The following is a 13,383-nucleotide window of genomic DNA, read 5'->3' as shown; positions in this document are numbered from 1 at the left end:
GAGCCTGCACCACCATTCAAAAAGATCATGGCTGATCTTTCACCTCAGTACCCCTTTGCTGCTTTCTCTCCATACCCCTTGATCTCTTTAGCCGTAAGGGCCACATCTAACTCCCTCTTGAATATATCCAACGAACTGGTAACAACAACTCTCTGCGGTAGGGAATTCCACAGGTTAACAACAAACTGAGTGAAGAAGTTTCTCCTCATCTCAGTCCTAAATGGCTTACCTCTTATCCTTAGACTGTGTCCTCTGGATCTGGACTTGCCCAACATCGTAAACATTCTTCCTGCATCTAACCTGTCCAGTCCCGTCAGAATTTTATATGTTTCTATGAGATCTCCTCTCAACCTTGTAAACTCCAGTGAATAAAGGCCCAGTCGATCCAGTCTCTCCTCATATGTCAGTCCAGGCATCCCGGGAATCAGTCTGGTGAACCTTCGCTGCACTCCCTCAATAGCAAGAGCATCCTTCCTCAGATTAGGAGACCAAAACTGAACACAATATTCCAAGTGAGGCCTCACCAAGGCCCTGTACAACTGCAGTAAGACGTCTCTGTTCCTATACTCAAAACCCCTAGCTATGAAGGCCAACATACCAATTGCCTTCTTCACCGCCTGATGTACCTGCATGCCAGCTTTCAATGACTGATGTACCATGACACCCAGGTCTCATTGCACCTCCCCTTTTCCTAATCTGCCGCCATTCAGATAATTTTCTGCCTTCGTGTTTTTGCCACCAAAGTGGATAACCTCACATTTATCCACATTATACTGCATCTGCCATGCATTTGCCCACTCATCTAACCTGTCCAAGTCACCCTACAATCTTTTAGCGTCCTCCTCACAGCTCACACCACCACACAGTTTAATGTCATCGGTAAATTTGGAGATATTACACTCAATTCCTTCATCTAAATCATTCATGTATATTGTAAATAGCTGGGGTCCCAGCAGAGAGCCCTGCGGCACCCCACTAGTCACTACCTGCCATTCTGAAAAGGACCCGTTTATCCCGACTCTCTGTTTCCTGTCTGCCAAGCAGTTCTCTATCTACGCCAGTACATTACCCCCAATACTATGTGCTTTAATTTTGCACACCAATCTCTTGTGTGGGACCTTGTCAAAAGCCTTTTGAAAGTCCAAATACACCACATCCACTGGTTCTCCCTTGTCCACTCTAGCAGTTACATCCTCAAAAAATTCCAGAAGGTTTGTCAAGCATGATTTCCCTTTCATAAATCCATGTTGACTTGGACCGATCCTGTCACTGCTTTCCAAATGCGCTGCTATTTCATCTTTAATAATTGATTCCAACATTTTCCCCACTACTGATGTCAGGCTAACCGATCTATAATTACCCGTTTTCTCTCTCCCTCCTTTTTTAAAGTGGTGTTACATTAGCTACCCTCCAGTCCATAGGAACTGATCCAGAGTCGATAGGCTGTTGGAAAATGATCACCAATGCATCCACTATTTCTAGGGCCACTTCCTTAAGTATTCTGGGATGCAGACTATTATGCCCCGGGAAGTTATCGGCCATCAATCCCTTCAATTTCCCGAACACAATTTCCCAACTAATAAGGATATCCTTCAGTTCCTGCTTTTCACAAGAGCCTCAGTCCCCTGGTATTTCCGGAAGGTTATTTGTATCTTCCTTTGTGAAGACAGAACCAAAGTATTTATTCAACTGGTCTGCCATTTCTTTGTTTCCCATTATAAATTCACCTGAATCTGACTGCAAGGGACTTACGTTTGTCTTCACTAATCTTTTTCTTTTCACATATATATAGAAGCTTTTGCAATCAGTTTTTATGTTCCCGGCAAGGTTCCTCTCATACTCTATTTTCCCCCTCCTAATTAAACCCTTGGTTCTCCTCTGCTAAATTCTAAATTTCTCCCAGTCCTCAGGTTTGTTGCTTTTTCTGGCCAATTTATACGCCTCTTCCTTGGATTCAACACGATCCTTAATTTTCCTTGTTAGCCATAGTTGAGCCACCTTCCCCGTTTTATTTTTACTCCAGACAGGGATGTACAATGCTTGAAGTTCATCCATGTGATCTTTAAATGTTTGCCGTTGCCTATCCACTGTTAACCCTCTAAGTATCATTTGGCAGTCTATTGGAGCGAATTCACGTCTCATACCATCAAAGTTACCTTTCCTTAAGTTCAGGACCCTAGTCTCTGAATTAACTGTGTCACTCTCCATCCTAATAAGGAATTCTACCATGTTATGGTCACTCTTCCCAAGGGGCCTCACACAAGATTGCTAATTAGTCATTTCTCATTCCACATCACCCAGTCGAGGATGGCCAGCCCTCTAGTTGGTTCCTCAACATATTGGTCCAGAAAACCATCCCTACTACACTCCAGGGTCCAAGAAATCCTCCTCCATCGTATTGCTACCAGTTTAGTTAGCCCAATCTATATGTAGATTAAAGTCACTCATGATAACTGCTGTACCTTTATTGCATGCATCTCATAGAAACATAGAAAATAGGTGCAGGAGTAGGCTATTCGGCCCTTCTAGCCTGCACCACCATTCAGTGAGTTCATGGCTGAACATGCAACTTCAGTACCTCATTCCTGCTTTCTCTCCATACACCTTGATCCCCCTAGTAGTAAGGACTTCATCTAACTCCTTTTTGAATATATTTAGTGAATTGGCCTCAACAACTTTCTGTGGTAGAGAATTCCACAGGTTCACCACTCTCTGGGTGAAGAAGTTTCTCCTCATCTCGGTCCTAAATGGCTTACCCCTTATCCTTAGACTGTGACCCCTGGTTCTGGACTTCCCCAACATTGGGAATATTCTTCTTGCATCTAACCTGTCTAACCCCGTCAGAATTTTAAATGTTTCTATGAGGTCCCCTCTCATTCTTCTGAACTCCACTGAATACAAGCCCAGTTGATCCAGTCTTTCTTGATGGGTCAGTCCCGCCATCCCGGGAATCATTCTGGTGAACCTTCGCTGCACTCCCTCGATAGCAAGAATGTCCTTCCTCAGGTTAGGAGACCAAAACTGTACACAATACTCCAGGTGTGGCCTCACCAAGGCCCTGTACAACTGTAGCAACACCTCCATGCCCCTGTACTCAAATCCCCTCTCTATGAAGGCCAACATGCCATTTGCTTCCTTAACTCCCTGCTGTACCTGCATACCAACCTTCAATGCCTGATGTACCATGACACCCAGGTCTCGTTGCACCTCCCCTTTTCCTAATCTATCACCATTCAGATAATAGTCTGTCTCTCTGTTTTTACCACCAAAGTGGATAACCTCACATTTATCCACATTATACTTCATCTGCCATGCATTTGCCCACTCACCTATCCAAGTTGCTCTGCAGCCTCATAGCATCCTCCTCGCAGCTCACACTGCCACCCAACTTAGTGTCATCCGCAAATTTAGAGATACTATATTTAATCCCCTCGTCTAAATCATTAATGTACAGTGTAAACAGCTGGGGCCCCAGCACAGAACCTTGCGGTACCCCATTAGTCACTGCCTGCCATTCTGAAAAGTCCCCATTTACTCCTACTCTTTGCTTCCTGTCTGACAACCAGTTCTCAATCCATGTCAGCACACTACCCCCAATCCCATGTGCTTTAACTTTGCACATTAATCTCTTGTGTGGGACCTTGTCAAAAGCCTTCTGAAAGTCCAAATATACCACATCAACTGGTTCTCCCTTATCCACTCTACTGGAAACATCCTCAAAAAATTCCAGAAGATTTGTCAAGCATGATTTCCCTTTCACAAATCCATGCTGACTTGGACCTATCATGTCACCTCTTTCCAAATGCACTGCTATGACATCCTTAATAATTGATTCCATCATTTTACCCACTACCGATGTCAGGCTGACCGGTCTATAATTCCCTGTTTTCTCTCTCCCTCCTTTTTTAAAAAGTGGGGTTACATTGGCTACCCTCCACTCCATAGGAACTGATCCAGAGTCAATGGAATGTTGGAAAATGACTGTTAATGCATCCGCTATTTCCAAGGTCACCTCCTTAAGTACTCTGGGATGCAGTCTATCAGGCCCTGGGGATTTATCGGCCTTCAATCCCATCAACTTCCCCAACACAATTTCCCGACTAATAAGGATTTCCCTCAGTTCCTCCTACTTACTAGACCCTCCGACCCCTTTTATATCCGGAAGGTTGTTTGTGTCCTCCTTAGTGAATACCGAACCAAAGTACTTGTTCAACTGGTCCGCCATTTCTTTGATCCCTGTTATGACTTCCCCTGATTCTGACTGCAGGGGACCTGCGTTTGTCTTTACTAACCTTTTTCTCTTTACATATCTATAGAAACTTTTGCAATCCGTCTTAATGTTCCCTGCAAGCTTCTTCTCGTACTCCATTTTCCCTGCCCTAATCAAACCCTTTGTCCTCCTCTGCCGAGTTCTAAATTTCTCCCAGTCCCCAGGTTCGCTGCTATTTCTGGCCAATTTGTATGCCACTTCCTTGGCTTTAATACTATCCCTGATTTCCCTTGATAGCCACGGTTGAGCCACCTTCCCTTTTTTATTTTTACGCCAGACAGGAATGTACAATTGTTGTAGTTCATCCATGCGGTCTCTAAATGTCTGCCATTGCCCATCCACAGTCAATCCCCTAAGTATCATTCGCCAATCTATCCTAGCCAATTCACGCCTCATACCTTCAAAGTTATCCTTCTTTAAGTTCTGGACCATGGTCTCTGAATTAACTGTTTCATTCTCCATCCTAATGCAGAATTCCACCATATTATGGTCACTCTTCCCCAAGGGGCCTCGCACAACGAGATTGCTGATTAATCCTCTCTCATTACACAACACCCAGTCTAAGATGGCCTCCCCCGTAGTTGGTTCCTCGACATATTGGTCTAGAAAACCATCCCTCATGCACGCCAGGAAATCCTCCTCCATCGTATTGCTTCCAGTTTGGTTAGCCCAATCTACGTGCATATTAAAGTCACCCATTATAACTGCTGCACCTTTATTGCATGCACCCCTAATTTCCTGTTTGATGCCCTCCCCAACATCACTACTACTGTTTGGAGGTCTGTACACAACTCCCACTCACGTTTTTTGCCCTTTGGTGTTCTGCAGCTCTAGCCATATAGATTCCACATCATCCAAGCTAATGTCCTTCCTAACTATTGCATTAATCTCCTCCTTAACCAGCAATGCTACCCCACCTCCTTTTCCTTTTATTCTATCCTTCCTGAATGTTGAATACCTCTGGATGTTGACTCCCCAGCCCTGATCATCCTGGAGCCACGTTTCTGTAATCCCAATCAGATCATATTTGTTAACATCTATTTGCACAGTTAATTCATCCACCTTATTACGGATACTCCTTGCATTAAGACACAAAGCCTTCAGGCTTGTTTTTTTAACACTCTTTGTCCTTTTATAATTTTGCTGTACAGTGGCTCTTTTTGTTCTTTGCCTTGGGTTTCTCTGCCCTCCACTTTTCCTCATCTCCTTTCTGTCTTTTGTTTTTGTCTCCTTTTTGTTTCTCTCTGTCTCCCTGCATTGGTTCCCATCCCCCTGCCATATTAGTTTAACTCCTCCCCAACAGCACTAGCAAACACTCCCCCTAGGACATTGGTTCCGGTCCTGCCCAGGTGCAGACCGTCCGGTTTGTACTGGTCCCACCTCCCCCAGAACTGGTTCCAATGCCCCAGGAATTTGAATCCCTTCCTGCTGCACCACTGCTCAAGCCACGTATTCATCTGCGCTATCCTGCGATTCCTACTCTGACTATCACGTGGCACTGGTAGCAATCCCAAGATTACTACTTTTGAGGTCCTACTTTTTAATTTAGCTCCTAGCTCCTTAAATTCTTTTCGTAGGACCTCATCCCTTTTTTTACCTATGTCGTTGGTACCAATGTGCACCACGACAACTGGCTGTTCTCCCTCCCATTTCAGAATGTCCTGCACCCGCTCCGAGACATCCTTGACCCTTGCACCAGGGAGGCAACATACCATCCTGGAGTCTCGGTTGCAGCCACAGAAACGCCTATCTATTCCCCTTACAATAGAATCCCCAACCACTATAACTCTCCCAGTATTTTTCCTCCCCTCCTATGCAGCAGAGCCACCCACAGTGCCATGATCTTGGCTGCTGCTGCTCTCCCCTGATGAGTCATCCCCTTCAACAATACCCAAAATGGTGTATCTGTTTTGTAGGGGGATTACCACAGGGGACCCCTGCACTACCTTCCTTCTACTGCTCTTCCTGTTGGTCACCCATCCCCTATCTGGCTGTGTACACTTTACCTGCGGTGTGGCCATCTCACTAAATATGCTATTCACGACATTCACAGCATTGCGGATGCTCCAGAGTAAATCCACCCTCAGCTCCAGTGCCACAATGCGTTCTGTCAGGTGCTGCAGGTGGATACACTTCTCGTACATGTAGTCATCAGGGACTCTGGAAGTGGCCCTGTGTTCCCACATCGCCCAGGATGAGCATAACACATGTCTGAGCTGTCCTGCCATGACGTAACCCCTAGATTAACTTACTTTGGCAACAACAATGCTAAAGGTTACCGACTGACAAGGAAAAGAAAAAGAAATACTATTCACTCATCACCAGCAAATCACTTACCCCCTTGGCTTTAATATCACCTTTTTATTTCTTTCTACTTCTTTGTTTACCTTCTGCCCCTGCACCAGTGGGCCTTTATAGGCCTCACGATCCCCCGTTCCGCCTCTCCGACGCTGCCGCCGATCCCCGGACTCACGCTGGGCCTTTATAGGCCTCATGAACTCCCGCTCCGCCTTCTCAATCCGCTGCCGCCGATCCGCTCCCGTAGCCTTGTTGTTTTTTAGCTGTCTTATGGCCTTTTCTTCCTCATGCAGTGTTGGGGTCTCACTGAGGTGGTGGCGGGTAGCATGCTGCGGGATGGGGTCGAGAACACTCGAGTCAATGGCAGAGTCTTGGTTGAGGAGATCTTCGAAGTGTTCCTTCCAGCGGGCCCTGACAGCCTCGGTGTCCTTGATGAGTGTTTCCCTGTTCTTGGCCAGGAGTGGGGAGGGGCCTTGGGAGTTTGGTCCATGTGTGGCTTTGACTGCAGTGAAGAATCCTCGCACATAATGGCTGTCGGCCAGCTGCTGTATCTCCTGTGCTTTCTCCATCCACCATCCGTTCTTTAGGTCCCGGGTTTTTTGTTGGACCTTAGCCTTTAGCTGTCTGAAATGCTGCTTTGCTGTTCCCGAGTTGGGTTGCTGTTTAAGGCTCTGAAGTGCCCTGCGCTTGCCGTCTATTAATTCTTGAATCTCCTGATCATTCTCATCAGACCAGTCCTGGTGTTTCCTGGTTGAGTGACCGAGCGTCTCTTTGCAGGCACTGGTTATGGAGGCCTGGAGGGTAGACCAAGCGCTGTGGGCATTCTGCATCTCGGGGTCATCAAGGTACGCCAGGTTAGCTGTGAGGTGCTGACTGTAAAGGGCTCTTTTAACTGGGTCCTTAAGTGTCCCGGCATTGACTTTTTTGAGACATTGCTTCTGCTGTCCCCTTCGCTTTGGGGCTATGTTGATGTCAATGATGGATTGGATTAGGCGGCGCTCCGTCCAGCAGTCGTCAGCTCCTGTCATGGCGCTGGTGATGTGCACATCCTTGCGAACTGGCTCGGACGATGACCAAGTCGAGCAGGTGCCAGTGCTTGGAGCGAGGATGTTGCCATGATACTTTTTATTTGTCTCTCTGGCGGAACAAGTGTTGGTGATGACAAGTTCATGCTCTAGACATTTTGTCAGGAGTAGGGTACCGCTGGAGTTGGCTTTCCCTACCCCCTCTCTGCCAATCACGCCTCCCCAGAGGTCTGTGTCCTTGCCAACCCTGGCGTTGAAGTCGCTGAGGAGAATCAGTTGGTCGCCCGCGGGGATGCAGGTCAGGGACTTTGAGGTTGGAGTAAAAACCCTCTTTGGCTTCATCTGTTGCATCGAGTATTGGGGCATAAGCACTGATGACTGTGGCGCACTGGTTCCGGGATAGGGGGACTCAAAGCGTCATGAGGCGGTCGACCATTTCATTTTTGATGGCGAAGCCGACTCCGTGGAGATGGCATTCTGCCTCTGGTTTCCCTTTCCAGAAGAAGGTGTAACCTCCACCTTGTTCCTTGAGCTGGCCTTCCCCTGCCCGCTGGGTCTCACTTAGGGCTGCGATGTCGATATCAAAGCGTCTAAGTGCCCGGGCAAATATGGCGGTGCGACGTTCCGGTCTGTCATTGTTGGGGTTGTCCATGGGGGCCCTGATATTCCAGGTCCCGAATTTCATGTTAGAGGACTGGAAGATGCCTGTGCATGCATTCTTTTAACGTGGGGTGGTCGTTGCACACCGGCGACCACATGGGCTTAGCTGAGCAAGGTCTTGGTCCAGTGGCAAGGGGATCCAGGATGACTGGAGACCAGCCACTGCTATATGGGCCTAATTGCCTACGGCGAGGTGTTGACCACAGGCTGGGCACTGGGTAGTGCCTTTGATGGTAGGTGCTCCAAGGTTTGTTTGGGGGCAGACATTGGGGGGGCCAGCGGTGCACTGGGGTTCAGAATGGGGGGGGCAGGCAGGTCACAGCCATTGTACTCATCAGGTGCTGGAGGAGGAGAGGAGACCAGGCCATCAGTGGAGAAGGAGAGGTCCAGATAGGGGTGGGGGAGGAGGTAGAGGCCCGATAGCCAGGTCCAGCCACCCAATCGCCGCAGGAGGTCCGTCCGGGAGGTCCAGGTCGCGTCAAGTCATCCAGCCGCTGGAACTCTCTCCCCCAAAAGGCTGTTTTCAGGGACAATTGGAACTATCAAGACTAAGCCAGATAGAGTTTTTTGCTTTTGGATAGATTGTTGTTGGATGAGGGTGTGAAGGGATATGGAGTAAAGGCTGCCATAGTATTTGCTGTCGATTCCCAAAGTTCGGGCCCACCTCAGGCCTTCCGCCACACCGTACATCGGCATTTCCCGGCTGGACCTCCTGCTGACTCGATGCAACCTGGACCTCCCGGCTGGAATGTAATAATACACCCTTGACATCACCACATTTGGTTGCTCTACCAATCTCTTCAGCTATGACTGGCAGTTCATCAATGTATGAAAAATAAAACACTTCTTCCCTATCGGGTGTAACTTGTGATGGGGAAGGCAATCGAGACATTGCATCAGCATTACTGAGATCAGCTGATCATCTGTATTCAATATCATATGTATATGCTGACAAAATCAAAGCCCATCTCTGCATTCGGGCTGCAGCTAATGTTGGAACTGAGGAATTTGGATGGAGGATTGCTGTTGGGGGTTATGGTAAACTTACGACCATACAAGTATTTGTGGAACTTCTTGACCCCAAAAATTAATGCCAAAGCTTCCCTTTCAATTTGCGCATAATTACTCTCACTGGCACTGAGAGTGCGTGAAGCAAAAGCAATTGGTCTCTCTTCCCCACTACGTGATACATGAGAGATCACTGCCCCAACTCCATATGGAGAGGCATCACATGCTACCTTAATCTCCTTAGATATGTCATAGTGAACTAACATGGCGCTTTCTACCAAGTTGCTTTTACACTCCTTGAATGCTGTATCGCATTCTTCTGACCACTTCTAATTGACCTATTTTTTCAATAGTTAATTCAGTGGATGTAATACTGCAGCCAAATTTGGTAAGAACTTCCCATAATAGTTCAAAAGACCCAAGAATGAACGAAGTTCAGTGACATTCCTGGGAGTGGGTGCATTTCTGATTGCATCCAGCTTTCCCATGGTTGGATGTAAACCATCTTTGTCTTCTCTGTACCCTAAGTTCTCCACTGAGTTTTGAAATAACTCACACTTACGAGCAGACTCTGTGCTTCTCTTGTCATTTGAGGACTTCATTCAATATGTTATTATGAATTTGCCTGTTTGGTGCTGAAATTAGTATGTCATCCAAATAACATACAACCCCTTCAATACCTTGCAAAACCTGGTTCATCACCTCTTGGAATATGGCAGGGGCGGAAGAAACACCAAACGGTAGCCTATTAAATTGATATAGGCCGAGATGAGTATTTATAGTCAAACATGATTTGGACTCGTCATCTAGTTCAAGCTGTAAGTGGGCATTCATAAGATCCAGTTTTGAGAAGATCTGACCACCTGTCAGTGTTGTGAACAAATCTTCTATATTTGGCAATGTATTGGGGACATTACCCTCAAGAATCTGGTTTACGGTTACTTTATAATCACCACACAATCTTACCTTACCATCGGACTTAGGTACAACAACAATGGCTGTAGCCCAATTACATCGATTTATCTTAGAAATAATGTTCTCAGTCTCTAATCTTTCGAGTTCTTGCTCAACTTTCTCCTTGAGTGCATATGGTACGGGACATGGCTAGCGTCCTTCTGTACCCTGACACTCGCCTTGAAGCCTTGGATCAGACTGCCCGTTTCGCAGAACACCTTCGGATACTTCTTGATATCATCCATTGATGCAAATCTCGCTTCAACACGAAAAATCTCACTCCAATCTAGCTTCAGTGAGCTCAACCAATTTCTTCCGAGTAAGGCGGGCTTGTCTCCTTTCACTACTATTAGAGGCAAGTTCTGAAATTGATACTTATATTTCACCAGTATGGTGATACGACCTACCACAGGAATTTTCTCTCCCGAGTAGCCTCGCAGCTCCATCTTGGATTTTTCCAATGGGAAATCACGCAATTTGTCGAGGTATAGAGACACCGGTACTACACTCACATATGCACCCGTGTCAATTTCCATTGGTATCTTGAATCTCGCAACATCTATGTGAATTTTGATACTTTTCGAATTGCTGTCCGTTAACCTCGTGTTCCTGATGACGTGTAACTCTAACATCTCCACGTCCTGTTGTTGTTTTTCCATGCTATATAATCTCTAAAGATTTCTATTCATAGCTTTGAAAACTGGACTCATAGCTTTGAATGCTGGTTTACCCTTCAGTTGGCATGCCTTCGCAAGATCCCAGTCTTTCTGCAGAAGAAACACTCTGCGTTCACATATGGACAACTTTGAACAATGTGTTGTCCCAGGCACCTATAGCACGACTTCAACGCTCTGTTAGAATTTCCAGTTTCTGAGACTTTGGGCCCCCACAGCCTTTTACTTTGAATCTGCAGGCGATTCACCTCGGTTGACTGACGACCGTAATTATTATGAAATTCTCAGGAATATTGGTTGGCCATGCCCTTCGACCTCACTGTCTGACAAGCAAGCTCAAAAGTCAAATCATCCGTCATCAATAAGTTTCTTCTGATCGCATAATTTTTCAGCCCACAAACAAAACGATCCCGCAATGCTTGGTTTTAAAAGTTTGTGAAATTACAGTGAATAGTTAGCTTTTTTAATGCTACAATGTAATCACTGATAATATCATCAGTGTTTTGATTTCGTATACCGAAACGATAGCTTTCAGCAATTTCTAACAGTTTGGGGTTATAGTGCTGCTCCAGCTTCATTAAAATCTCTTTAAGCATTGTGTGCTTTGACTCATCAGGCACAAGCAGATTTACAAGAGTTTCATGCAATTCAGGTCCAGCTGCAGATAAGATGATAGCTTGCTTCCGTTCCAACACAGCCCAGTTCTGATCTACATTCGCTGGAACTTCGATTATGTTATTTGCAGTGAAATACCTTTCTAGCCGGTCCAAATATGCCTTAAACCTTTCCTGGTCGTGTTTATATTCACTTAAGTATCCCATTACTGCTACGGATGCCGCCATTTTAAACTCTGCAGTTTAAACTTGTGTGCTCGTTTTTTACCTCGGATTTTGTTGCCTTTTCCAAAGGCAGAAAAGCGTCCAAAGTCTCTCTGTCGGCTGGCTGAATCCTTCACCAACAAAATTTCAGCTTTAAATCATACGAAAAATCCCATCTCGCCGCCAAATGTGATATCTTCACAGAGCACAAGCACACACAGCTTTCTAACATGGCAGGCAGCTCTCGGAAGTCTCCGGAACCTGCTGCTTCTGTTTAATTATTAACTCTGTAGTTGCAGTACATAATATGTCCACATCCACAGTGTGGAGCTCCAAACATTACAAGCTTACAGACACTACAGACGGCAGATTTCCTTCCCTAAAGGACTTTAGTGAACCAGATGGGTTTTTAATGACAATCATGGTCAGTTTCATGGGGCTCAATTTTCTCCAAAGCTTTTTTTTTGGTGTACTTGAAGAGTTATGCCCGTTTCTTGGGGGCCCAAGTACGGCAAAAAAAAATGTTCTAAATTTTCTCTTTGGATTTTGTCATTTTGGCGCAGCCGAACCTGTCCTTTAGTTTTGGGGGTGGAACCTTGATCTGCGGCAAAAAGATTGGGTTGCCACGGTAACCGGGGACACCATGCGGGCTGAGGCTGCAAAGTGAAATATGCAGCAAGCTCGCAACACATTAAAGTACATTGCAGCAATTTAAAAACATATTAAAATACATTGCAACAACTTAAAAAGAAATTAAAATACATTGCAGCAACTTACCTCCAATTATTAAATTCCCTGCCACCGCCAGATGCCGGTGCTGATCCCCGCCCCTATCCCAGGCCGAAGGGTTTGCCGGTCTGCTTCCCTAGCCTACCCCGAGCCCCGAGCGGCTTGCCGGTACCACTCCCCTGCCCGACCCTAGCCCCGAGTGGCTTGGCAATCCTGCTCCCCTGCCTCTAGCCCTGGCCAAAGGGCTTGCCGGTCCGCTCCCCTGCCCGACCCTCGCCCTGAGTGACCTCCCGGTCCGCTACCCCACCCCTATCCCAGGCCATGTGGCCGCCTCCCTCCCGCTCCCCACACCTAACTATACCAAAAGGCTTCCCGTCCCTCTCTCCCCCTCTCTTACCTTTCCTGCTGCTGCTTTCCGGGCATCTGCTGCACTTACCGGCGTTGATTTTCCTAACTCTCCAGAAGGTATTTATGCAGAGTGCACAAACTCTGGCCTAAGAAGAACTGGAGTAACTCTCAGCTGGCCAAACTTGCCTAAATGGCCAGAATTGGCGTGGATGGCAGGTTATGCCCACTTTGGCTGAAAAAAAAGTACCTGAAAAAATCGTAACGAACTGAGTTACACTGGTGCAAATTGATCGGGGAAACTGTTTTTTCAACTTAAAGCAGCCTGCTCCAAATAAACTGTGCAAATCACTGGGGAAAATTGAGCCCTTGGTCACCATTACTGTCACTAGCTTTTTATTCCAGATTTATTTAATTAACTGAATTTAAATTCCACAGCTGCCATGGTGGGATTTAAACTCAATGTTCCGGATTATTAATCCAGGTTTCTGGATTACTCGTCCAGTAACATACCCACTATGGTACCGTTCCCGTTAATTAAATCTATAACAACAGAATTAATTGCTGTTATATGAAAAAAGAGTGGTGGGAGGGTTGTGGTA

The sequence above is a fragment of the Pristiophorus japonicus genome, chromosome 17 (genome assembly GCF_044704955.1).
Source record: "Pristiophorus japonicus isolate sPriJap1 chromosome 17, sPriJap1.hap1, whole genome shotgun sequence".
NCBI lineage: Eukaryota > Metazoa > Chordata > Chondrichthyes > Pristiophoridae > Pristiophorus > Pristiophorus japonicus.
Note: the sequence above shows the minus strand (reverse complement) of the source record.